The sequence below is a fragment of the Caretta caretta genome, chromosome 1 (genome assembly GCF_965140235.1).
Source record: "Caretta caretta isolate rCarCar2 chromosome 1, rCarCar1.hap1, whole genome shotgun sequence".
Classification (NCBI taxonomy): domain Eukaryota; kingdom Metazoa; phylum Chordata; order Testudines; family Cheloniidae; genus Caretta; species Caretta caretta.
Genome location: NC_134206.1, coordinates 224,266,367 through 224,292,445, shown reverse-complemented (window position 1 = coordinate 224,292,445; position 26,079 = coordinate 224,266,367). Strand labels below are relative to the sequence as shown.

The window sequence follows — 26,079 nt, the reverse complement described above, 5'->3', positions numbered from 1 at the left end:
AGATTCCGCCAACACTACCCCAAAATCCCTTAGGCATGCGTTTCTCAGCCCCTCTACCACAAAACTTCCCAATCAATTCTCAGAAACCAGATGCAACCCCACTGTTTTCAAATACAGCTCAAATGCCACTGCCTAGCATTAGCTTTCCACATTGACTGCTCATGTGGAAGCATATTTAACATTCCGTGTCAGCTATGGCCACCGATAGGAAGAACCTTTGCATCAAGCATTCTGGTAGCTGGCCAAAGGAACATAACTGAATTTTGATAAATATCTGGTGCAAGGTGAGCAAGACATCCAACTTCTGTAAGGGTGCAAGAAATGATCATGTGTACAAAGACATTTTAAATAAAACTGAGATGCTGAGGATCTTCCAGACTGCTTATCAGAGCAGAGAGCAAGTCAAATGGTTTAAAATTGACTACAAAGTGGTCAGGGATAGTAATTGCACCTCTGAGAACTCATCTGCTACTTGCCACTTTTACTAGCAATTTGACTGGGTGCTGAGGGTTTCAGTGAGCACTGAGTGGTGCATGACAATCTGCTAAGCAGGGACAGCACCCTCATAAATCTGGAGAAGAGAAGACTGAGGGGGGACTTGATAACAGTTTTCAAGTACGTAAAAGGTTGTTTCAAAAAAATGTTCTCTTTAACCTCTGAGGCTAGGACGAGAAGCAATTGTCCTAAATTGCAGCAAGGGCAGTTTAGGTTGGACATTAGGAAAAACTTCCTAATTGCCAGGGCAGTTAAGCACTGGAATAAATTGCCCAGGGAGGTTGTGGACTCTCTGTCATAGGAGATTTTTAAAAGCAGGTTAGACAAACACCTGTCAGGGATAGTCTAGATAATACTTAGTCCTGCCTTGAGTGTAGGGTACTGAATTAGAAGACCTCTCAGGGTCCCTTCTAGTCATATGATAAGAAGAATTGCTTGCTTCTTCTAAAGGGGAGTGCTGGGTGAAGCTGGGGAAGGAGAGTTTCTCCCTTGTCTCAACCACAAATGCTCAGCTCTGGGTCAGAGCCTAACAATCCCATTTCACCTTCAGTTAAAGTGTGTGATATGAACTGTTTATTTTTGTTGTGGAGGGTAAAAGCACAAGTGGCCATTTTGAGATGAATTTCAATTAATTAACAAGGAGCTTGCCGTATGAGATGCTTTGCTTCTTGGTGAGCTCAAACAAAGTCATTTCTTATTTGCTAGATCAATTTTCTACTTGTGATTTGTGTCCAAATGTATTTGGACAGAAATTGGAATTAAATGAGAAACACACAAAACAGCATTTTAAAATAGGCGTTTTTGTTAGTTTGGTGCAATAAGGGAGAGGTCTCTGGGACTAATGTGAGGGCGAGAGCACTAGGGTTCAGTGGGAGAGGTGGAATATTTAAGGAAGGAAGGGGTCTCTGGGGCTAACGAGGGCTTTGGGGGTGAAATACATCAGGACAGAGGGGGGATCCTTTGGGCTATAGAGGGGGGCTGGAGGGTAAAGGGGGGGGCTGGAAAAGGAAGCTCCTTGGGGTTGGGCACAGCTGGGATGTCCCATGGGATTTGTGTAACTGAGGGGGATGGAGAAGTGGGAGTTATTTGAGGGATGCAGTACTGGGTTAATTTCAAGGGGAGAACCCTAAGGTACTGGTTGGGGGTATTCTGGGATGGTTCACTGTGGCAGGGTGTGGTAACTATCTCATGGAAAAATGAATAATGCTTAAAAAAATGTGGTACAGATAAAGTGGGATTTATACATTTTTATTTATTTATTGTCAGATGCCATAATTTATTAAAGTAAATGTCATATAATGAAAGAAAACAACAATTTAAATGGATAAAACAGTAAGAAGTTAATGGAGCTATAGCTATGCCTCGCTTACCGCGAGGGCATCTCCGCTCCTCACAGCCACTATGTAAACTACATTGGCATGAGTCTTTAGATCATCCCTCTTCCAGGGTGGGTTGGTCCTTAACATCTGTTGGCTCCTTGACCCCTTTCCTGCAACTGCCTACAGGCTTCCTGCCAAGAGTGCTGCTTGGCCGCGCTCAGGAGAGGCAGCAATATGGACAACGTTGACTGCCACCTGAAGCCCCAGCCCTTGTTGTATCCCAGCCAGTGGCCCCCTGCACTTCAGAACCAGGCCCCGCAAGAGAATCTGGGTGCATCGTTGCTCCCCCCCCCCCCCCGCCCATTTCACTTTACTCACACCGCCATGACAGATGTTCCCAGGTACCCACTACAGCTGTCCCGTGTCCCACACCCGGCCAGCCCCGCTGCTGGCCAGCACAGCGCGGGCTGGGGGTGAAGGGACGTGACAGGGGTGTTCATCCCAGTCACCTCCCGCTAGTCCCCTGCTTTAGCGGGGCCCGCAGCGTTGCGCCGGGGCTCAGCGCGCTGCCCAGCAGGGAGGCGGCGTGTCTCGCGCTACCACGGCTGCGGGGGGCGGGGGGGGGACCCAGGTGACACAAGTGGCGCGAGCCCCACCCCAGCGCCCGCATCCCACCGACCTCGTGGGCAGCCCCCTCGGAGGCGCCGAGGCGTCGACTCAACCCCGCCTTCGCGGGCCCCGCAGGCAGCGGCTGCCCGTCATTAGCAGGCGGCGGCGGCGCCTGGGGAAACGGGGGGGGGAGGGGCTATCCGCGCGCTCTCCAGGTACTGCCCGCCGCTTCCCTGGGCCCGCCAGCTCCAACCGGCTCCGAACGCGCGCGCGGGACCCCCGAGCCTGGCTCCCAACGCCACGTGACCGGCAGGAGGCGGAGCAACGTGAAAGCCACATCCGGGTGAGAGGCTGCTCTCCGTGCGCGTGCCTAAGGGTGAGAGCGGGTCGCCCGCGTGAGAGGGAAGGGTGGCGTTTCCCGGGAAGGTGGCCACCGCAGCAGTTGCGTCACCTGGGGCAGCTGTACTGAGTAGTGACGTACGTACGTACGCACGCAGGTAGACACGTATGCCCGGCCCAGGAGAGGGGAAGCGGGGGTGGGGGAGGGCATTTGGAGTGAATCACCTTCGGCGACAGGTAATAGAACGTTCGGAACGTTCTAAATACCAGCGGTTTCAGCGGCTCCGAAGGTGTGGGGGGAGGGTAGTTTCTTAGGCAGGCAGGCGGGTGAGGCCAGTCCCTGCCTCTTGGCTGGGAACCTGTTCGCCCCTTGGGTTGGCTCTGCCGAGTTCAGTTTGCCAGGCGCTTCAGTGGGGGAGCTCAACAGCTCCCTGAGCAGCCTGGCTGAGCCTGAAGGGGGTGTGAGGTACCCCAGCTCACTGGCCCCCTCCCTCTCCCACAGCTGGGGTAGGGGTTGGGGAGGCACCTGCAGGGCACGAGCCTAGCTGCTGTTGCAGGTGATGGCTTTAGGAGGGCTGGTCTCCTGTTCCTGTCCATTTCTGCAACAGGGTGCTGTGCCCCCGCCTACTAGTGCTGCCAAGGACCCCACGCCAGGGCAGGTATGCCCCTGGTTCTCACAGACCACATGGAGGAAGGGAGGTTACCCAGTGAGGTTGACAGTATTTCACTGCAACTGCAAAATCCTTCATCCCCCTGTGCCTTAAAATTAATATTCCTCAGTGTGGTCGAGTGGTTACAGTGGTAGCCTGGGAGTCTGGAGACCTGGGTTTAATTTCCTGCTCTGCCACAGACTTCCCTGCGTGACCTGGTATGACTCCCTTTGTCTTTCTGTGTCTGTGTTCCCTCTCTGTAAAGCGTGGATAATTGTATGTACTTCACAGAGGTGTTGTGAGGATGCACACTAAAGGCTGCGAGGTGCTCAGATACTGTGGTAATGGGCCCTTCTTCCCTACTCAGAATACTGATAGCTGGCAGTTTGTCTGTTTCCTTGAAATATTATTTTGGTGCAGAAGGTGATGGTGGCCTTGAGGCATCAATTTCCCTATTGGTGGAATGGGTGGGGCTAAAATGAGTGACAAATCTACTATGGCAAATAGGGAACTTCCCTACCACATGGTGGGTAGGATGGTAGGTGCTAAAGCCATCAATTTATGAAGACTTTGTTGAAGAAGTAGATTTTTAGAACTTAAGATAGAGAACCGTTACTCGCCAACGTGTCTGCTGACGGATGTTTATAATACCCCAGTCCATAGTAGCAAAGTGAGGCTATCAAGATCCTGGTCAGTTTTGCTCCTGTTCAGGATAGCTGTGAAACTGCCAATGATCATGTCAATTTCACTTTGTTGCTAGTTAGCACTGCTACCAGTAGCAGAAACCTTCCCTAAAGCTTGCAAGTAGTGGCAAACGGGGCCTATGGGAGTGGCAGAATAATCAGGAGGTTCTGGTTGCGGAAGATGAAGTCAATTCGGTAATGCTTCAGCCAACCAGTATTTTCACTTCTGAGTGTTGGCTTCCTAGTGAAGTGACTCTCAGCAGACTGGTAATGATTTTTGGTCTCTAAAGGCAGAATTTTCCAGTCCTTTACTTACATTTACATATCAATATCTGACCTTAACTACTGCCCTTGGAACTTCCCTCTCACTTCTTTTTGACTCTGTCTTCAGTCATGGCTCTTCTCTCTGGACTACTTTGCTTGCCTTGTGGGTATTCTTTCCAATGTCTCTGTTGTCCAGTCCAGTCCAGATTAGAAATATATTGTTTGGTAGTTTGCCTCAATGCTTCAGTGTGGTTTTGGTCGGCACCCATATTTCAGTGCTTCTATGACCAGTTTTCAGCACTTCAGTTCTTGTCTTTGTGCTTCAGTGCCTGTTTTTGAGCACTTTGTTGCCTGTCTCCATGGTTAGTTCAGAGTATTTTGATGCCAAGTTTTTCCAAGATGTTTTGCACTCAGGTGTCTGTATTGTTGATGTTTCCATGGTTGGCTTTATCACATCAGTGCTTATGGGTAAATACTTAAGCACCAGTTGGCGCAAGTGGTTTTGGTATTTGTTTGTATTGTTTTTACTCAGTTTCCTCAACTATTAAGGCAGAAAGATGACTGTTGAGACACTTTAGGGGCTTCAAAGGCTATCTGAATGGTAGAACCAGATCAGTAGTGAATGAGTATGTCTGCTGTGCTGCATTTACAGTTTAACAAGCAAGTACAGAGGTGTCCAGTGTGCAAGCATTTGCCACTTTGGTAATGAGGAAACATGGAGAACATCTTCTTTTCAAGGCATCCTAGGGAAACGCCCCAAAGTCTGGCACAAAGTCATCCTAGACTGCTTCAAAAGGGAAGCTGCTGAGTACAGTGTGTTTGTACCATCTGCATCAACACAAACCTAGCTTCCTCCTGATATGTCCTTGAAAGTAGGTTCACCAACAAAAAGCCCTGTGCTGCCACTCTGATAAGGGTATGTCTTCACTACCCGCTGGATCGGTGGGCAGAGATCGATCCAGCGGGGATAGATTTATTGTGTCTACTCTAGATGCGATAAATCGACCCCCGAGCGCTCTCCCGTCGACTCCTGTACTCTAGCGCTGCGAGTGGTGCAGGCGGAGTCGACAGAGGAGTGGCAGCAGTTGACTCACCGCGGTGAAGACACCATGATAAGTCAGTTTAAGTACATTGACCTAAGTACGTTGACTTCAGCTACGTTATTCAAGTAGCTGAAGTTGCGTAACTTAGATTGATCCCCCCATAGTGTAGACCAGGACAGTATATGCCAGAACTTTGAGACTTCAGGTCTCAATGTTGAAATCTTTGATGCTGAGTTCTCATGTACCTGATGAGGTGGATCCTTGACACAAGAGATTGAGGTAGGGGGTGTTGAGAGAGAAACCACTACTTTCTTCTGACACACTGCAGTCATATTCCTGTAATCCAGTCAGCTCTGCTTCTGGAGTTACTGCTGATGTGTATTCCCACCTTGGGGGATAAAACAGTGATTCATGATATTACTATATGCTACAAGGCTGACATTTTTCGAATAACAGCTTTGAGGCATTCCTCTTGTCCTTCACTTGTCTGGAGCTCTCAGAGCAGTTTGAATCCTTTTTATATGAAAGTTGATACCTGCTCCTGTGGAGTTTCCTCCTTGGCACATAAAGCTCCGGCTTTGATGCCAGCCCCTTCGTGCCTCTTATGTTGGGATTCCGGCACAATGACTGCTAGAACTTGATGAAGCCTTTGTGATGTTTCAGGTCCTTCCATTGAGTAGACAATTTCAGATGCTTGTGTGGTGTAAGTTGAGGTTCAGGAGGAAAAATATAACTAGATGGAGTCATAAGTGCCAGAGGATTCCTCTGATGCTAAATGTATACCAAGGCAGAAAAGCAACTGGATAACAACCTTCCGGGCAGGATTCAGCATTCTCCCAATTTTTACAGAAGCTGCTAAGACATCTAAGTTTGATGTCTCTGAGGAGTTGGCTGATTCTTACTGCCTTTGTGAAAGTCATCTGCCAGAAGGACTTAAAACAGCAACTGGAAAAAGTTTGTGGTGTGGTGCAGACCAACCCCCATTAACTTCCAAACTTGTATTGCATAAATATTTCTTGTCACATTCTTCAACTGAGTCTATCCAAATTTATTTGACAGCTATATCAGCCTATTGTGCACTAGTAGATAAGTGTTTCTGTAGATCTTTATTGTCAGATTCATTCAGGGCTTGATCCTTTTTCAAATGCCTATATTAAAAAGCTCCTTCCATCATTGAGTATTAATGTGGTGTTGATGAAACTCCTTTTGGACTCGTTTCTTACTTGAAGGGTCTTATTTCTGGTGCGTGATCTCCATTTTATAGCGTGAATGAGTTTAATCCACTTTCATACATTTATTTCTTTTAGAATAGCAAAATTTATGAATGTTTTGTATTTGTTCGCATCTTTCAGGCATCCTGCATAACATCTGGAATTGCGAAGGAAGTATCTTCTCCCTCACTGTGTTTGCAAAATAAATACAGAAAATCTTATTGGCATTGGCCCTATTGTTTCTGCCTGTCAGAGTTTTATTTTCATTTGGTTTTTCTCTTGGACATCACTTGAGCCACGCACCTGTTTCCCAGAATTGAGAATCTTGGGGGGATGCTATTTTTATCTTCTCTTAAGATATCATTCCAATAGGCTTCATATTCACCTGCCCACTCCCCTCAGAGTTTGGGAGTAATTGCTCTAGAAAATTACGTTTTTTTAATTTTAAGCAGTAGGTTTTTTTGTTGTCCCCCCCTCCCCCAAATGTTTTGTTTTAATTTAGTGGTTTATTTAGGGAGACTGTGCCTCCAGCTCATTAAGAAACTGACTTGGAAGAGAAAAGGTTAAATTCGGAGAGTTGCGTGGGCAGGAGAGCCGTCAGAAGTTGGGGGCTGGCTTAGATTCCATCCTGCTACTGCTTGTCTTATGGACCAAAAGTTGTTAAGATCTTGAGGCTTTCTGCTTGTCTCAGCCTAGGGAATTAAGATTTAGGAGTGTGAATCTTATTGGAATGGTATCTTCAGAGAAGCTGATTTAAATATCTGTAAGTTTCCCTTTCAGCAACCAGAGTGGGCATTTTGAATTTTGACTTCATAATTTATTATGCCTACTTGCTAGAAGCTTATTAAACAGATGATGTTCCTAAGCAATGTTTAGGGAAAGCCCCCTGGTAGAATTTCTAGCACTCTGCACTTTCCCCTCAGCTGGGTGTGGGAGCTGCTTACCAGGACCTTGCCTGTAGGTCTGAGAGTAATCTTTCATATTGGCCTCAGGCTAGTAGGTGTCATTTAGTAATTTTTTTAAGCCATGGAAACAGGGTTAATAACAATGACTTATGGAACTGATGAGCCCTAATATTAATAAATGTCTTTGGGAGAAAGTGGTATATAGAAGTGAGAAGTATTATTTAGATTACTATTTATTTTTTTTGAGATGGGCTTTCAAATCCTCATAATGGCAGTATATATGCTACGTGATATAAGTAGCAACTTAATTCTAAAAGTCAGGCTGACATTACCTCAGGAAAAAAGTCAAGCCACGCTTAAGAGAATATTTTTGTTCTTAGTCTATGAAAGTGATTAAAACATATGAGGAAAATCGGCACAGGAAGGATAACATGCTTTCTTTCCCCCGGATGATTCAGTTGTCTCTATTGAGGGAGACAGCCTGGAAAAAGTGGCTAATAGCTGTTAATTTCTTGACAGTACAAATACAGCTAACAGAAAACACATTGTAGATCTCCATTTTCAGGTCATATGTGATTTTTTTTTTTTAAGTATGAAAATCTTTTTTGTTTTAATCTGAGGTATCTTCAAGCATACCCACGTTATTGTGACAATTGGGAATCTAAAATCCAAAACCTTATGGCAGTCATGCAATACTAACTTTCCACTGATACTACACAACCTTTGATTTCTCAGTCTAGAAGGATTAAAAATCTGACTTTGAGGTTGTAAATAAAATCCAGAGGTTTTAAAACTATTGTTATAGAATGCTGATGATGTGTTTAGTGCTGAACAAGGAGACAGGGTTTGAGACCTTTCAGTCCACTGGTTCCCAACCAGGAGTACACATACCCCTGGGTGTACTCGGGGTCTTCCTGGGGATACTACCAACTCATCTAGATATTTGCCTGGTTTTACAACAAGCTACATAAAAAGCACTAACAAAGTCAGTACAAACTAAAACTATTTCATACAGACGATTACTTGTTTACAGGGTGGATTTAATGTAAATCAAATTGATTTAAATCACTAGTCAGGAAGACTGGATTTAATCATGGATTTCTACATAAAAGTGCATTCTTGTTGGTTGTTATAACTATAAAACATATTCTTCACAACTTAGAGATTGATGTAGGTTTCATATTTAGAAGGTACACACTACATTTTAAAGTGATTTATTTTGAAAACTTTTCTGATTAGTTTTACAGCTATATCAGAAAATGAATGATTGTTTGGTTATTTCATTTCAAAGGTAATTGAAGCAGATATTTATGAAGTCATTGGGAGGTGAACTATCTCCAATTCAACATGTTAATCATTAATATTTGGAGGATTTTCTTGACATGCTGTATTAGGAGGAGAACATCACTAGACAGACATTTAAATTGTTTTATTTAACTAAAACAACAACGTTATGTATTCTGGATTTTTTTCTTCAACAGCAAACATATAATATTATAACAGAACAAGCATATAATTTTTGAATTTAAAAGTTCAAGTTTTTTAAATCATGCTTTTGTTAAAACTGTTTAATTAGAATAGTTAAACAAAAGATTAAAAAAAATCGATCATCGATGTCAGCCAGGTCAACATGAGAAACTTTAAATATTAGCTTCTGCAGCTAACTCAGTCGTCTTCATCTTCATCTAGTGACAGAATGGTATGGTAGATCTCAAATCAATGAAGGCTACGCTCAGACCTCAAGACTTCTGGAATATGCTGCTCAAACAGTTTCACTTTTGTTTCTACTGCCTGTCCCTCTGTTCTCACATTTATCTCCAGACTTCTCCTTGTCCAGATCTATTCTGCCCCCAACAGTGTTCTATTCATTGAACTTTTTGAAACTTTGCACTTTTAGAGAGGTAAGGGATTGACTCTGTGTACACAAATTTGCAGAGGGACAATAGGGTTGAGGTCTGTTATTTCTCACCTCTATATTTTATTTATTTAAAAACATTTTTGCTGTTAACAAGGATGTTATCTCTGGAGACAGATCCACAGATTGAGAACTGCAAAATTTAGCATCTCTGATGGTACCTTCTAGATTGAGCACTGAGTCCCATTGGGTATATATAGATTATTTAAATTAATCTTTCCGCAGGAGCCTCTGGAAACCATAAGATTGGGTCCCTAATCCATGAACTATTGGAACTCATTTACAAAACTTTTCTTAAACGTTACATGAATATATCATCTCATACTATAGAATTAGAATGTATAATCCCTAGTCCATGATGAGATGTCTTTGAGCTATAATGTATCTTAATTAAAACTATCTTTAGATAGGTTTTTTTCCTCAAAGCATTTTATCAAAAAAAATCTGATTTAAATAAAAAAAATCACTGATTTTATCCACCCTGCTTGTTTATACTGCTCTATATACTACATACTGAAATGTAAGTACAATATTAATATTCCAATTGATTTATTGTATGGTATGGTAAAAATGAGAAAGTAAGCAATTTTTCAGTAATAGTGACACATTTTGTAAGCAAGTAGCTTTTAAGTGGTGAAACCTGGTACACAAGACAAATCAGACTCCTGAAAATAGTCTGGAAAGGTTGAGAGCCACTGTTTTAGCCTATCCTTGGAAAAGTCACTTTATACAGATATGTTTCAGAGTAACAGCTGTGTTAGTCTGTATTCGCAAAAAGAAAAGGAGTACTTGTGGCACCTTAGAGACTAACCAATTTATTTGAGCATAAGCTTTCGTGAGCTACAGCTCACTTCGTCGGATGCATACTATGGAAAGTGTAGAAGATCTTTTTATACACATAAAGCATGAAAAAATACCTCCCCCCCCCCACCCCACTCTCCTGCTGGTAATAGCTTATCTAAAGTGATCACTCTTCTTATAATGTGTATGATAATCAAGGTGGGCCATTTCCAGCACAAATCCAGGGTTTAACAAGAACGTCTGGGGGGGGGGGGGATGGTATGAAAAAACAAGGGGAAATAGGCTTGAATAGAGACTGGGAGTGGCTAAGTCATTATGCAAGGTAACCGAAGTTAATTGTATCCAAATTGCAAATGAATTCCAATTCAGCAGTCTCTTGCTGGAGTCTGGATTTGGAGTTTTTTTGTTGTAATATCGCAACTTTCATGTCTGTAATCACGTGACCAGAGAGATTGAAGTGTTCTCCGACTGGTTTATGAATGTTATAATTCTTGACATCTGATTTGTGTCCATTTAGTCTTTTACGTAGAGACTGTCCAGTTTGACCAATGTACATGGCAGAGGGGCATTGCTGGCACATGATGGCATAGCACAGATATAGATGTGAGGTCTTTTTTAGGAGTGGTGGGTGAAATTCTGTGGCCTGCATTGTGCAGGAGGTCAGACTAGATGATCATAATGGTCCCTTCTGGCCTAAATATCTATGAATCTATGAATCACATTGGTGGATGTGCAGGTGAACGAGCCTCTGATAGTGTGGTTGATGTTATTAGGCCCTGTGATGGTGTCCCCTGAATAGATATGTGGGTACAGTTGGCAACGGGCTTTGTTGCAAGGATAGGTTCCTGGGTTAGTGGTTCTGTTGTGTGCTATGTGGTTGCTGGTGAGTATTTGCTTCAGGTTCGGAGGCTGTCTGTAGGCAAGGACTGGCCTGTCTCCCAAGATTTGTGGGAGTGATGGGTCATCCTTCAGGATAGGTTGTAGATCCTTAATAATGCGTTGGAGGGGTTTTAGTTGGGGGCTGAAGGTGACGGCTAGTGGCGTTCTGTTATTTTCTTTGTTAGGCCTGTCCTGTAGTAGGTGACTTCTGGGAACTCTTCTGGCTCTATCAATCTGTTTCTTCACTTCCGCAGGTGGGTATTGTAGTTGTAAGAATGCTTGATAGAGATCTTGTAGGTGTTTGTCTCTGTCTGAGGGGTTGGAGCAAATGCGGTTGTATCGCAGAGCTTGGCTGTAGACGATGGATCGTGTGGTGTGGTCAGGGTGAAAGCTGGAGGCATGTAGGTAGGAATAGCGGTCAGTAGGTTTCCGGTATAGGGTGGTATTTATGTGACCATTGTTTATTAGCACTGTAGTGTCCAGGAAGTGGATCTCTTGTGTGGACTGGACCAGGCTGAGGTTGGTGGTGGGATGGAAATTGTTGAAATCATGGTGGAATTCCTCAAGGGCTTCTTTTCCATGGGTCCAGATGATGAAGATGTCATCAATATAGCGCAAGTAGAGTAGGGGCTTTAAGGGACGAGAGCTGAGGAAGCGTTGTTCTAAATCAGCCATAAAAATGTTGGCATACTGTGGGGCCATGCGGGTACCCATAGCAGTGCCGCTGATTTGAAGGTATACATTGTCCCCAAATGTAAAATAGTTATGGGTAAGGACAAAGTCACAAAGTTCAGCCACCAGGTTAGCCGTGACATTATCGGGGATAGTGTTCTTGACGGCTTGTAGTCCATCTTTGTGGGAATGTTGGTGTAGAGGGCTTCTACATCCATAGTGGCCAGGATGGTGTTATCAGGAAGATCACCGATGGATTGTAGTTTCCTCAGGAAGTCAGTGGTGTCTCGAAGGTAGCTGGGAGTGCAGGTGGGGCCTGAGGAGGGAGTCTACATAGCCAGACAATCCTGCTGTCAGGGTGCCAATGCCTGAGATGATAGGGCGCCCAGGATTTCCAGGTTTATGGATCTTGGGTAGTAGATAGAATATCCCAGGTCGGGGTTCCAGGGGTGTGTCTGTGCGGATTTGATCTTGTGCTTTTTCAGGGAGTTTCTTGAGCAAATGCTGTAGTTTCTTTTGGTAACTCTGTGGGATCAGAGGGTAATGGCTTGTAGAAAGTGGTGTTGGAGAGCTGCCGAGCAGCCTCTTGTTCGTATTCCGACCTAGTCATGATGACGACAGCACCTCCTTTGTCAGCCTTTTTGATTATGATGTCAGAGTTGTTTCTGAGGCTGTGGATGGCATTGTGTTCCGCACGGCTGAGGTTATGGGGCAAGTGATGCTGCTTTTCCAGAATTTCAGCCCGTGCACGTCGGCGGACGCACTCTATGTAGAAGTCCAGTCTGCTGTCTCGACCTTCAGGAGGAGTCCACCTAGAATCCCTTCTTTTTGTAGTGTTGGTAGGGAGGTCTCTGTGGATTAGTATGTTGTTCAGAGGTATGCTGGAAAAACTTCAAATCCAGACTCCAGCGAGAGACTGCTGAATTGGAATCCATTTGCAAATTGGATACAATTAACTTAGGCTTGAATAGAGACTGGGAGTGGCTAAGTCATTATGCAAGGTAACCTATTTCCCCTTGTTTTTTCCTACCCCTCCCTCCCGCAGACATTCTTGTTAAACCCTGGATTTGTGCTGGAAATGGCCCACCTTGATTATCATACACATTGTAAGGAGAGTGGTCACTTTAGATAAGCTATTACCAGCAGGAGAGTGGCGTGGGGGGAGAGAAAACCTTTTGTAGTGATAAACACCCATTTTTTCATGCTTTGTGTGTATAAAAAGATCTTCTACATTTTCCACAGTACGCATGTGATGAAGTGAGCTGTAGCTCATGAAAGCTTATGCTCAAATAAATTGGTTAGTCTCTAAGGTGCCACAAGTACTCCTTTTCTTTTATACAGATATGTGGCTTGATGACCCTTAAATTACTAATAATGTAGTGTGATTTTAGGGCTAATCCATTCAGACTTTCAGGTGTAGTCAAATATAAGACCACTCATCCTTGTTGCAGCCCACATCTTAGTAGAGAACTTGTCGCCAAGAACACTACCTTTCTGAATTGGAATTCCATAAAGTCCCTGTGGCAAATATATCAGCTGCTTATACATGAAAGTAATATTAGGAAATTATTTTTAGGTGTCTTTAGTGCAATATTGTGTTGTCCTTTATGAGAGAATTAATCACATTGTCTACTCTTGCTCTTAATTTTGTTTCTTTCTGTCCCAAAATCTGTTTCCTCTTTCCTCTTCTCCCCTGCCCATTCCTAGAAGCCACCTGGACTTCTCCCTCTGCATGTACTTCTCTGTTTCTCACCTTCTGTGACCATGCCTGGTTGCCTTGTTTCTTTTCCCCATGGATATTTTTTTATTGCTAGCTGGTATTTCCAGTTCCACAGGTGGCAATGGCTGCTATGGTGGCTTCTGTTTCCTCTTTTCCTTTTATACAACAGTAGCCCCAGTAGAAATGGAGAAGAGCCAGCATCATGTGATCAGCCAGCAAACGGCAGACCCTTAGTGGTCCGTAGATCGCAGTTTAGACAAAGGCAACAATATTAACAGCTTTATTCTCTTCTCTGGAAACAAAGTATGTGTGTATATTGAGGTGGGAAAGGATGCCCTAAAAGCGAACTCTTAGGAAAAGCAGCAGGTCAGAAAAATACTATTTTTTGAGAGCTGTGACCTTTTACTGGGACCATTGCCTGTGCTTCCATTAGGCTGCTGTGGATTTATGTGGGGACTTCTCTTAATGTGTTGGGTGTGTTCATTTTGGGAAGCTGGACCTCTACCTCATTGCAATAGGGAACATCTGTTTGAACATATTTATCCAAAGTTTAAAATAGTGTGTTTTACACTGATGCATTACATCTCTCATGACCCACTTTTGTCATGATGCCTACAGGACGTTACCCAACTAATTTTGGCTAGGGTCAGAGTCTCTTAAAGATTATTTATTTTCTTTATTTTTTAAAAAGTATATGTGATTGTATGTTTTATTCCTCTCTTTCACCCTTTTGTATATTGCTTCTTTTCTTAGATTATGAACTTTACAGGTTAGATTGTGTGGATGGCACTTAATTCAAGGTGGATACTACTGGAATAGTAATGATTATTAGGTCACCAGGACTGAAGATAGCGCTGTTGAGTTTATAGCTTCAACAACTATTCCACATTAAGCCCCCAAAAACACTTACGAGCATGGTGAAGTGTAACCAAGTAACCCCTTTGCTTTCAGTTAAGCAAGTCCATAAGTATTTGTAGGTTCTGGACCAAACCCCCTTTTTGGGGGGAGGGAAGAGGAGGGGAGTTAGGGGTCCATGGAAGTTTCTTCTGTCTGTTGCTTTCTATACTGGCTAAGCTTAGTTTTTGTCACCATTAAATGGCATTTACTGGTCTGGCCCTTTAAAATGCCCAAGTCCCTTTGAAATCGAGTCATCTTGGTTATATGTCCAATTTTTTGTATTTGATACCATTGACTTTGTACTCTGAGAAAACAATGTATTCCAGAAAGCATTTATTCAGCATTTCTAGTATGTAATAGCCAAGTTGTAACAAGCTGTTCACTCAGTAAAGTAGGTAAAAGGAGAATACTTAAATTTTCTGTCCTCCTCTATGCCTTCATGTATAGATAAATGTATGGAAAGTAATGCAATCAAACCTTCAGACAGTTAGGATATTTCATTTTGCTTTGTGATCTCATTAACTCAACACTATACGTTTTTTGAAATAACACACACAGGGTTTATAAATTTTCAAGTTTGTTTGTAGTTAAATAGCTTTTAAGAAGTTTTGATCCTGCCTTTTACACAGTACTGTGTTACTCATATACTGACATGTACTGCTGTTCACTCTTGAGGCTTGTCATCATTGCATTGTTAACTCAAGCTATAAACTTGAGCTTTGCTCCTAACCCGACTCCTGTTCCCATGCACATTGCTAGGTCAAATTAAGTGGCATTGTAAGCTTGAACTAGGTAGGGGGATATGTAGTGCGGCTGATGCTGTAGCTAATAATGCAGTGGGGATATAGTAACTTAAGTTGTGACTAGAGCTCAGTAATTAACTGGTTTTTCAGTTTGGTGGCCTAACTGAAAAATCAAAACATTCAGTTTAAGATCGAACCAAAACAGAAACTTTTCAGATTTCTCATTGAAACAAAAGCTGAAAAATTTGTTTAGGGTCGAACAAAATGCTTTTGGTGGTTAAATGTTTTTTTTTCTTTTTAAATAAAAGTAAAGGAATTCCAAAATGAAACTTCTTTCCAAAACAAAAAAAATTAAAAATGAACCATTTTGATGTTTTCAATTTTTTTTATTTGATGGAAATGATCTGCCAAAATTGACCAGAATTTGCAAATTGTTTGGTTGCCCAGAATCTGCATTTTTTTCACGAAAAAACTATTTGCACTAAAAAATTCACCCAACTTTAGTTACATATCCCCATTGTCTGCTAATCCAATCACTCTGTGCTGCTAATCCAATCATTCTGGGTCGCTCCAATGTTGTTTCACAATGAGGTCACTCTCACTTGAGCTAGGCTCAAGTGGAATAATTTGAGTGTACTAATTTGAGGTCTCAATTGCAGTGAAGATAAGTCCTTAGACATAAGTTTTTCATTTGTTGCATTAGGACTAATGCTTTTGTTACAGAGACTTCCTGCTCAGTAGGAGTCCAATTCTTGCACCAGCGTTATAGCACATATGGTCCTTAGGGATTTTTTTTGTTTCCTATCGTGCTGTTATTACCAGCATGGAAATGAAAGCTAATCTTAAGATTTTAGTTGGTGGTCTCAGAATCGGAAGCAGTCACTGTTGAATGATTAATCATATTATGTAGAAGAACAGTTGGATAAAATGTGAATGCAATTACCTCTGTTGTTTGATTCAATGTCACTATAGTAAAATTATCAAATTTTATAAATATGCCAAATATGAACTATTAAAACAAAAAAGCAACACTCAATCAAAATAAAATAGATGAATCCTTATATTTAAAACAAAACAGACAAATCCACACTGTTATTGTCAAAGGTATTGTTGACTGTAATCAGATGCTCTTAAATGTGGATCCTGTAAACATGTCTGCATTTGTTTAAACTTACTGTCATAAGTGGTCTCATTGAAGCCAGTGAACAGCTCATGGTGGTAAAGTGAAACATAAATACAAGTTTGTGTAGGATTCAGGCCTTGGTTTACATTTCACAAAGTGGGGAGGAGTGAGAAGTCACCTGGGTATGAACTTGCAGTTTCTATGTATGGGCAGGTCCTCTTGAATACTATAGTAATTTTTTTCTGTAAAAGAGTGATCAGGCTCATAAGCCTTCATGTGCCATGTAAATATATTTTCTAAATGTTGTATTTTTTAGATTTAAAATATTAAGTGTTTTTATTTGATTGAAATTAAAAACAATTTTTTTCAGTATCAAAAACTGTAAGAACATTGTTATAAAAGGTGTAAATATATAAAGGAATAGCTCTCTGAAGTTTTTGAATAATAACTTAACTAATTGATGTTCTAAAATGAAAACAACTGCACAAAAAGAGAGTCCTGTTACCTCCTGAAAAATTAAGAAATGGTAAGTTGTTCCAGGATTGTGTGGAAGGATGAGGTCTGCTTAATAAAATATGGTGTATATAATATGACAAACAACACATAGAAGTGAAGAATCGTACTGGGTTATAAAGGATGTTGCACACGTTTTTGACCGTGTCTTAAAACAGCTGGATCATTAGGATAACATTGTAGAATTAAATACAACAGAACTGGCCCAGAGTATAAAGCTTAAACAGATGCATTTTATCCTGGATATTAGAATCTGGTGTGGCATTTAGTTCAAATGTTTTTCAAGGCATAGTGTATGGTCCCAAAAGGGTAGACCGGATCTGTACTACCAAGTTTTGCTCGCATAATTATGTCGGTCAGGGGTGTGATGAAGTTGATTTGTGACTAGTATAGCTGTGCTGGCGAAAGCCCATAGAGTAGCTGCAGTTATACTGGCAAAATTGCACATTTGTTGGTCTAGTTTATTTTGTTTGGGGGGGCTAGAGTAAGCTATTGTAAGCTATCCTAGCAAAAGCCAAGTTTTTCCAGTATAATCTTTTTTTGCACTAGGAATCCTTTGCCTGTGCAATCTAGCTATGCTGTCAAAGCCTTCAAAGTGTAGGTATGGCTTTAGTGAAGATTCTCTTTAAGAGGAGGAGTCCACGAAGTGCATGGATTATTCCTGGTATGAATGTAAATACAGTTTTGATTTTTTTAATATAAAAGGAATTTTCTGCCTCAGAAAATTTTGAGAGCTTCAGGTCTTGATTATTTTCCAAAAAGCTTGTTTATAAATGGGGGTTACCCGAAAAAACCCTCAAACCTTCATATAATAAAAGAAATTTTAAGTTTTTCAAGGAACACGGTGGATAATTCAGTGTTGTTGTCTGTGTTTGCTTTCTTGCTTGGAGCTCTGTAGACTAGTCCACACTACAGGTACAAGAGAGAAACAGATTCTAAGGTTGTTTTTCTAACTGGTTTTCCTGATTTGGTTAGACCTGTCTACAATTCAAATGTGGCATGCATCTTCATGTAGATTTTTTTTCTTCCATGGTAGAGATTGTCCATTTTGGAGTGCCAGGATTACATTTGATTTTCAGTTGTCCATAGATCTCGTTGAAAAAGTTTTTGTCCCTTCTCCCATTAGATTTGTGCTTATGGTCCATGCAGTATTGATATTGTGGGAAGGATTTGAGCTCTGCCATAATAGAAACTTGTGTCAGTACTGTGAATATATTGGTCGCAAAAGAGTAGCTTTGCTATAGAGGAAGAAGAAACTCTGCTTCATTGCTAGAGAAAATTAAGAACTATAATTTGTGCAGAGAGAAGTACTTGACATAATGACATCTCTGAGTCTACTTATCAAAGTTGTGATGGTTCCTGTTTTTAAGGCAAAAAATACTGAGAAATCGTAAATAGTTGAAATATAGTTAGGACAATGAAATAAAAATGATGCCAAAGAATGGAGACCTGTTGGCTTCTTACCATCTGTTTTTTATATGGTATCTCTGGCTAACCTTTTCTAATTAGCAGTGGTAGTGTTTGTAATCTTTTCATCGCAAACATTTTTAGTGAAATTTTTTAAGGAGGGGACTTAGGTTATGTAGATACAAAATCTTTCACTTCAAAGTCACTGACCTGAATTCAGCTCAGTTTGTAAGTGACCAAACTCTCATGTAAAATGAGTTGATGGTGAGATGATAGTATCACAGATATCACTACTATAATTGTCATTTGTGCTGACATTCACAAAAGGTAAGCCAGGGGTTCAATGGCATGGCAAGTGAAAGTGGTCCTTCCAGGTCAACACTGAAATAGTGTGAGGAAGCTAGTCCTGCCACTTCCCACTCTGCACCGGTTCTGTGGATACAAGAAGAACTTCAGTCTTCAGGGCTGTCAGTCAAGCATCTTTCACCATCTGCACAACTCCTTTTTTGGCAAAATATAAAGTTCTTAATGTTAATAATTAAGTTATTTTATTAAGTATTACATTAGATTTATTTACTGGTCTACCACCATATTTGAGCATGCTACTTGATAATACAGAAATATCTGCCCCAAAGACAGGTTTCAGAGTAACAGCCGTGTTAGTCTGTATTCGCAAAAAGAAAAGGAGTACTTGTGGCACCTTAGAGACTAACCAATTTATTTGAGCATTGGTTAGTCTCTAAGGTGCCACAAGTACTCCTTTTCTTTCTGCCCCAAAGAGTTTACGATCTAAGCCCCCTATTCTGAAGATAGATTGTGTGTGGTGGTTACAGTGTGCCTGTATGAATTCCCTTTGCTAGATTGGACTTCTGTTAGAACGAGAACAATTGAAGGTTATAATTCAGGAAGGGGAAGGGAGAGGACTTTCTGAGAATTTTTTTTCAGTAAACTAGTAAACTCTTGTAAATATGGAATCATAGAAATGTAGTGCTGGATGGGCTTCAAGAAGTCATCAAGTCCAGCCTGCTGTGCTGTGACAGGACTAAGTAAACATCCCTGGCAGGTATTTGTCCACCTTGGTTTTTAAAAGCTTCCAATGATGGGGACTCCACATCCTGCCTTTAAAGCCAGAGCTTAACTACCCTTATAGTTAGAAAAATTTTCCTGATATCTAACCTAAATCTTCTTTACTGCAGAGTAAGCCCAATTACTTCTTGTCCTACCTTCAGTGGACATGGAGAACAATTAATCACCATCCTTTTTATAACAACCCTTAACATATTGGAAGACTTATTAGTTCTCTCTGTATTCTTTACTCAAAATTAAACAGGACCTGTTTTTTTTTTTAATCTTTCTTTAAAGGTCAAGTTTTCTAATTTTTTTTTATCACTTTTGTTGCTCTGCTCTGGACTCTGTCCCATTTGTTCACATCTTTCCAAAATTGTGGTGACCAGAATTGGACACAGTACTCCAGTTGGGGCCTCACCAGTTGTCCTTGTGCCTCAGTGGGTCACAGCTGAGAATGCTAGATTCAGGACAAACTGCTGAGAAATAAGGCAGACTCACTGGTGGTTATTCTGTCGTAAGAATAGAATAACCTGGGGGGAGCGGGCGGGGAGGGATAGCTCAGTGGTTTGAGCATTGACCTGCTAAACACAGGGTTGTGAGTTCAGTCCTTGGGGGGGCCATTTAGGGATCTGGGGCAACTATGGGGGATTAGTCCTGCTTTGAGCAGGGGGTTGGACTAGATGACCTCCTGAGGTCCCTTCCAACCCTGATATTCTAAGATTATACCAAGCCAGTAACAAAAGTAAACTTCAGTTTCACCAAACTGGTTAACAAGAAGTCGGAAAAGCAGTCTCCTTAGGCATCTCAGCCCTTATCTCAGCACCCAGACACTGGACTCTATGATGAGTGGTTACTGACAACCAGTTTAATCAAATATAAGGTCCTTCTAATCTCAAGAGATCTGCCATTTAGCCAGGTCAATGTATAACTCAGACCTTACCCAATAATCATGCTGCTGCCAGTCCTTTAGTAACTAAAATCTAAAGGTTTATTAATAAAAAGAGTTAAAAATGGCTAATAGATCATATATATACAATAATGGCAATGTTCTTATATCAGGTTTTTAGCAGTGATGTTATAGAGACTTCTGGCTTGTAAAGTCTTTTGTAACTTCCAAAAGATTGGAAAGTCTTTAGTCCAGTATGCTCCTTACAGGTGTAAATCTACAGTCCAGAGAATCGGAGGAGGAAAGAGGCAAAATGTAGTTATTCCAGGGGTCTTTTATGCCCTTTGCCATGTGTTTGGACATTTTTTATTTCAAACAAACCTCACAGCCAAGTCTGTGAAAAGTTAGAAGCACAAGATGGAGTCCAGAGTCACATGAGCATATCACATGTCCTTACATGTCTTGATGCCTCTGGGGGGTGGGGTAGCCATTGTCCCCTTGCAGGCTGAGGCATCAGCAGGAAGAGATATCTGGGGGAAATGACTTCTCAAGCTCGAAAAGTCCTTTCACAATGTGTGGCTAGACTGGATATAAACTACCTTGTGGCTGTTATCCAAGGAACAAACACAGTGATGATACAGGTATATAGCCAATGAATATTTATAACTTCAGACACAAAAATGATGCATGCATATAAACAGGACAATAAATAATCTTATTTAGCAAATCAAAACTTTTCCATTGACACCTTACATTACATACTTTATACAAGATTTGTTGCAATTGTCTATCAGTGCAGTATCATTGCTATAAATGGTCATATTTCAATCATACACCATCACACCAGTACCGAGAAGAGCAGGACAACTATCTCCTGTCTTACATACAACACTCCTGTTGTTAACCCCAGAGTCATATTAGCCTTCCTTTGCAGCTACATCACACTGATGACTCATGTTCATAAGAACGGCCATATTGGGTGTGATACAGCATGGCCAGAGGGCAGCAGGAGAGTGTTAGAAGGGAGCCTTCTCCCCTGTAGATTAATTAAAGCACCTGAAGCCAATTAGAGCACTTGAAGCCAGTCACCTGATAACCCCCCTGCCCCCACCCGCTTCAATCAGACCAGAGAAGGAGTTGAAGCAGAGTGGACTGGTGTTGGAGTACAGAGCAATTTAGAGGGAAGTAGAGGAGAGTTTGGAGAAGTGCTGTGCTGGGCTAAGAAGACCAAGTCCCTAGGTAAAGGGACACCTGGTTTGTGCAGAGGGAGGGCAGGAAGCCCCGCAAGCTGAAGGGCAGGGGAAGGAACTGCTAGTTCAAGCGGTTTACCGCTATCCCTAGGGCCCCTGACCTGGGACCCGGAGTAGAGGGCGGGCCTGGGTCCCTCCCTCTCCACTCCCCTCCTCTAGGACACTAGCGGGGCAGTTAACACCCCAGTTCAGGTTCGAGAAATGGTGCCCTGAACCCTTCCCCAAGAAGAGAAAGCGCGAGACCCATCAAAGTAGTGCTGGCAGTTTGCCACATGGGTCAGACCAAAGGTCCATCAAGCCCAGTATCCTGTCCTTTACTGAATTTCATCTTGTTGAATTCACACCAATTCTCTAATTTGTCATTGTCATTTTGAATTTTAAACCTGTCCTCCCAAGTGCTTGTGACCCCTCTCAGCTTGGTGTCATCTGAAAATTTTAAAAGCATAGTCTCTACTCCATTACCGATCTCATTAATGAAAATATTGAATAGTATCAGACCGAGAATTAATCCTGCGGGGCCCCTTTAGATATATCCTCCCAATTTGACAGCAAACTATTGATAACTACTGTTTGAGGATGGTCCTTCAACTAGTTGTGCACTCACCTTATAATAATTTCATCTAGACCACGCTTCCCTTGTTTGCTTATGAAAGTGTCATGCAGAACTGTGTCAAAAGCCTTACTAAAACCAAGGTATATCACATCTACTACTTTCCCCCACATCCACAAGGTCAGTAATCCTATCAAAGAAGGAAATTAAGTTGGTTTGGCATGACCTATTCTTGACAAATTCATGCTGACTATGCGTTATAACTGTATTTTCCTCCAGGTGCTTACAAATTGATTGTTTAGTAATTTTCTCATGTATCTTTCCATGTATTGAAGTTAGGCTGATTGGTCTATAATTTCCCAGGTCTGTTTTGTTTCCCTTTTTAAAGATAGGTACTATGATTGTCCTTCTCCAGTCTTCTGGGACCTCTCCTGTCCTCCAGGTGTTCTCAGATAATTACTAATTGTTCTGAGATTGCTTCAGCTAGCTCTTTAAGTACCCTAGGATGAATTTCATCAGGCCCTGTTGTCTTGAATACATTTAATTTACCTAAATATTCTTTAACCCATTCTTTCCTTTTTTGGCTTGCATTCCTTTTCCCATTTGTCCATACTAATTGTGTTGAGTATCTGTCATTAACCCTTTTGGTGAAGACTGAAGTGACATAGGCATTAATTAACTCAGCTTTTTTGGTGTCGTCAGTTTTAGCTCTCCTTCCCTGCTAAATGGAGGACCTACATTTTTCTTCTTTTTTTTTCTTGCTCCGAATGTCTTTAAAGAACTTCTTCTTATTCCCTTTATGTCACTTGCAAGGTGTAACTCATTTTGTGCCTTAGAATTTCTGATTTTTGTCCCTATATACTTGTGCTGTTCTTTTGTACTCCTCCTTAACAGTTGTCCATGTCTTCACTTTTTGTAGGATTCCTTTCTGGTTTTCACGTAACTAAAAAGCTCCTGATGGTGGCCATATTGGTTTCTTATTATTCTTACTGTCTTGCGTTTGCATTGGAGCAGTTTGCATTATTCCTTTTTTAATATTGTCTCCTTGAGGAACTGCCAGCTGTCGTGAACTCTTTTCCCTTAGATATATAACTGGGTGTTTAAAATAAAAGTTAAGGCTGAAAGATACAACTTAGTTGCCCTTTTTAAATTTGAAAAATGAAAATGCCTTGTATGATTAATGAAAATTAAATGGACAGTGTTCCCTTTTAATGTTTTCTAAGTCTTTTTATCTTTTCATTTTGTAATCTTCTATTAGAAACTAAAAATAGCGAAAAGAATGAGGACTACTTGTGACACACTGGTATTGTGTTTCTGGAGGTTTTATCCAGACAAAATTATAGATGGTTTTGTGGATTCTGCAAAGCCTCATGTATACTACCAGACTTCATAGACCTAATTCTCCGCTGGTGTAGAGCCACTGTTTGTTGCTATGGTGTGGATGACCCTTAGGATTAGGTGTCATGATGGTAAGAACACCCAAGTCTTATCTATGCTACAGCTTCCAGTATTACCACCGCCAGTGGAGAACACTGACTATGAATTATATCTTTGGAAGTTAAGCAGAAGCTTGAAGATTAGCTGTATAATGGAGGGAGACATGAAATATAGACCATCTTATTTGGCTTGTGTACATATAAACAAACTATTTTTTGTAAACCTCAATTGTTGTTCTCCCTCCCTAACCTGTCTGTCCCAGACTGTGAGAACTTGGGACAGTCTCTCCTTAAACTGCCTAGCCCATCATAGATGCTACCATAATCAAATAGCAAATCTGATAGAGGATAATCTGTCAAGGGCTAAAGAAGATAAAGTTCAACCCTTTGTTCCCTAAGATAAGTTATCCAGACTTCTATCTTATCTAGGCAAGGGAAAAGCACCTGCAAAGAAGCTAGCCTACACTTTCGTGTCTGTTTTCAGAAGTGCTCCGTATAACATAAGGATTGGATCCAACTTGCATTTACTTCAGTTGGAGGTGACTGGGACTTGAGACTGTAGTCTAGCACTCCCTTCGAACAGAAATCCAATAGTTCTAAACCTGCTAGTGGCTATGCATCTGGCAGGAGAGGAAAATTATGATCATGGACAGCCAGAAATAAGCAAATGGTTCCTGGCGCAGGGGATAATGGATTAAAGCTTCTAAGTAGTTACAAAATATTGAACTGAGTTTATGCTTCTGAACAGCAAGGTGTTGGTGGTCTACACAGGGAATTATGAAGAACTTTCTCCACTGGGAAAGGAAGCTCATTTGTGCCTTTCCAGCAAAATTTCTGTGCAACCTAAGAGAGTTTGTCCTAATAGCCATCTACTGGAGGAGGCTGATAAGGTTCTCAACTTTGCTAGTACTTTGCTAGCTGGTAGGGGCAGTTTCTATCCGACTGAGATAGACACCTGATAACCCAGAACCAGGGCCAGTATCTACATCACAACCTGGAGCTGTCTTCCTGTCAACATGATAGAAATTTAAAAGGTTAGTGTGTTTTTAGAAGTTGGCTGAAGTCTGTTTTGTCTCAAGGTTTGCTGTAGTGCCCATTACTGTTTCATCATACTATTTAGAAGTCCCTAAAAGAGCATATAAACTTGTTTGGTTTTAAATAGGCAAATGTGTGTGTGGATGTGATGTGATGTATAGATGCCATTGCTGAGTCAGGGTTCAGAAAGCATTTGGGGCACTGTGAAGGCACGCCTCCATGGTTCTGTTGCAGAGGGGCTGTAGTAAGGCTTATTTGTAGGTGTTTGAGCCAGAAGAACAGTAGATCATAAGAACGGCCATACTGGGTCAGACCAAAGGTCCATCTAGCTCGGTATCCTGTCTTCCCACAGTGTCCAATGCCAGGTACCCCAGAGGGTATGAACAGAACAGGTAATCATCAAGTGATCCATTCCCAGCTTCTGGCAAACAGAGGCTAGGGATACCATCCCTGCCCATCCTGGCAAATAGTCATTGATGGACCTATCCTCCATGAATTTATCTAGTTCTTTTTTGTATCCTCTCCTTCCCTATTGGCTGTGGGATTTTTGTGCAGTGCTTTGCCACAATTTAGTCTCTTGTAAAGAATGTAAGTACAGTTTATTAAAGTCAGTTTAGGGATAGGAGAATAACTGGCGAGTAATATGAGAATAACAAGGGAAAATACACCTCAAAACCCTAATTATAATGCTGATTTTGTTTTAAAATCTACCATTTGATATAGTGAAGACTTTTTTCTGTAAAAGACTCTTAATTATCTGAAAATCACACCTTTTTAACTAGTGTTTGGTTTATCACAGAATTGCGATATTCAAATATTTCTAGATATTACTGGGAAAAAGACAATTGGGGACCGATCCAAAGAATGGAAAAATACTCCCATTGATTTGAACAGGCTCTGAATCACTGTTGATTCTGAAGTGTAGCTGTGCTAGTAAATAAGTACTACATAATGGTAGATGATCAGAAACCTAGTTCTTATTTTTCCTTAGAATGTCTGAAAACAGAACAAACAAAGAAATGTATCACCACATTCTAGGAAACCATACAAAATTCCGTCTACTGTTGTTGAAACTTAGCCTCAGCATAATATTTTGTGGTGTTGAATTTTTCTCATGAAATATAGTACTAGTGATTGTTCCATTCAAAGGATGGATACATTGCTAGAACTGATTTCATTAATTTTGGAAAAGAAAATTAGAATAGTATTACCTGTGGATTTGTTTTAATATAGGTTAACTTTATATGGTAAATACTTTAATTTCTGAGTTACAGTAAACACCAGATATTTTAAGATGCAGAACTGTGGGTTTTTTTAACTTATCAAGAACAGAGTGCGAGAGTAAATTTCTTTGCTCTAGGTTTACTGTTACTGCAAAACTTTTTAACAACGCTTTCCTATGTTATAATTTTAGGTTTAGTACATGTGGTAGAGAGAAATAAACTGGAAATCCTGTCTCTGTGGGTTGGAATCTGGTGTAGTTTTTGAAGGAAAACAAAATATTTTAGCATATACTTGCCAGTTAAGCTTTTAAATGGACTTTCCATAGGATGCAACTTCTAAAATGAAAATAATGCAGAGCTTCTAAAGTGGTTTCTTTGCTGATATACAGACCATGGTCTACTTGCATTTGGTTTTATAAGCTGCTGGTGGTAAAATAAGGATC

At 41.3% G+C, this 26,079-nt stretch overlaps 1 protein-coding gene across 6 annotated transcripts in view; it reads left to right on the top strand.

The window, feature by feature from the left end:
- The first annotated feature begins 2,669 nt into the window (after window positions 1–2,669).
- Window positions 2,670–26,079, top strand: part of CCDC91 (coiled-coil domain containing 91) — a 335,516-nt gene continuing 312,106 nt past the window's right edge. For 2 of the 6 annotated variants that reach the window (XM_075121017.1, XM_048824175.2), the window contains exon 1: window positions 2,784–2,920. The gene's annotated coding sequence lies outside the window, so the exon portion shown is untranslated. Of the gene's footprint in view, window positions 2,921–2,954; window positions 3,000–26,079 lie in introns of those variants that run through there. The other 4 variants (XM_048824193.2, XM_048824157.2, XM_048824167.2 and 1 more) reach the window with 4 other exon arrangements.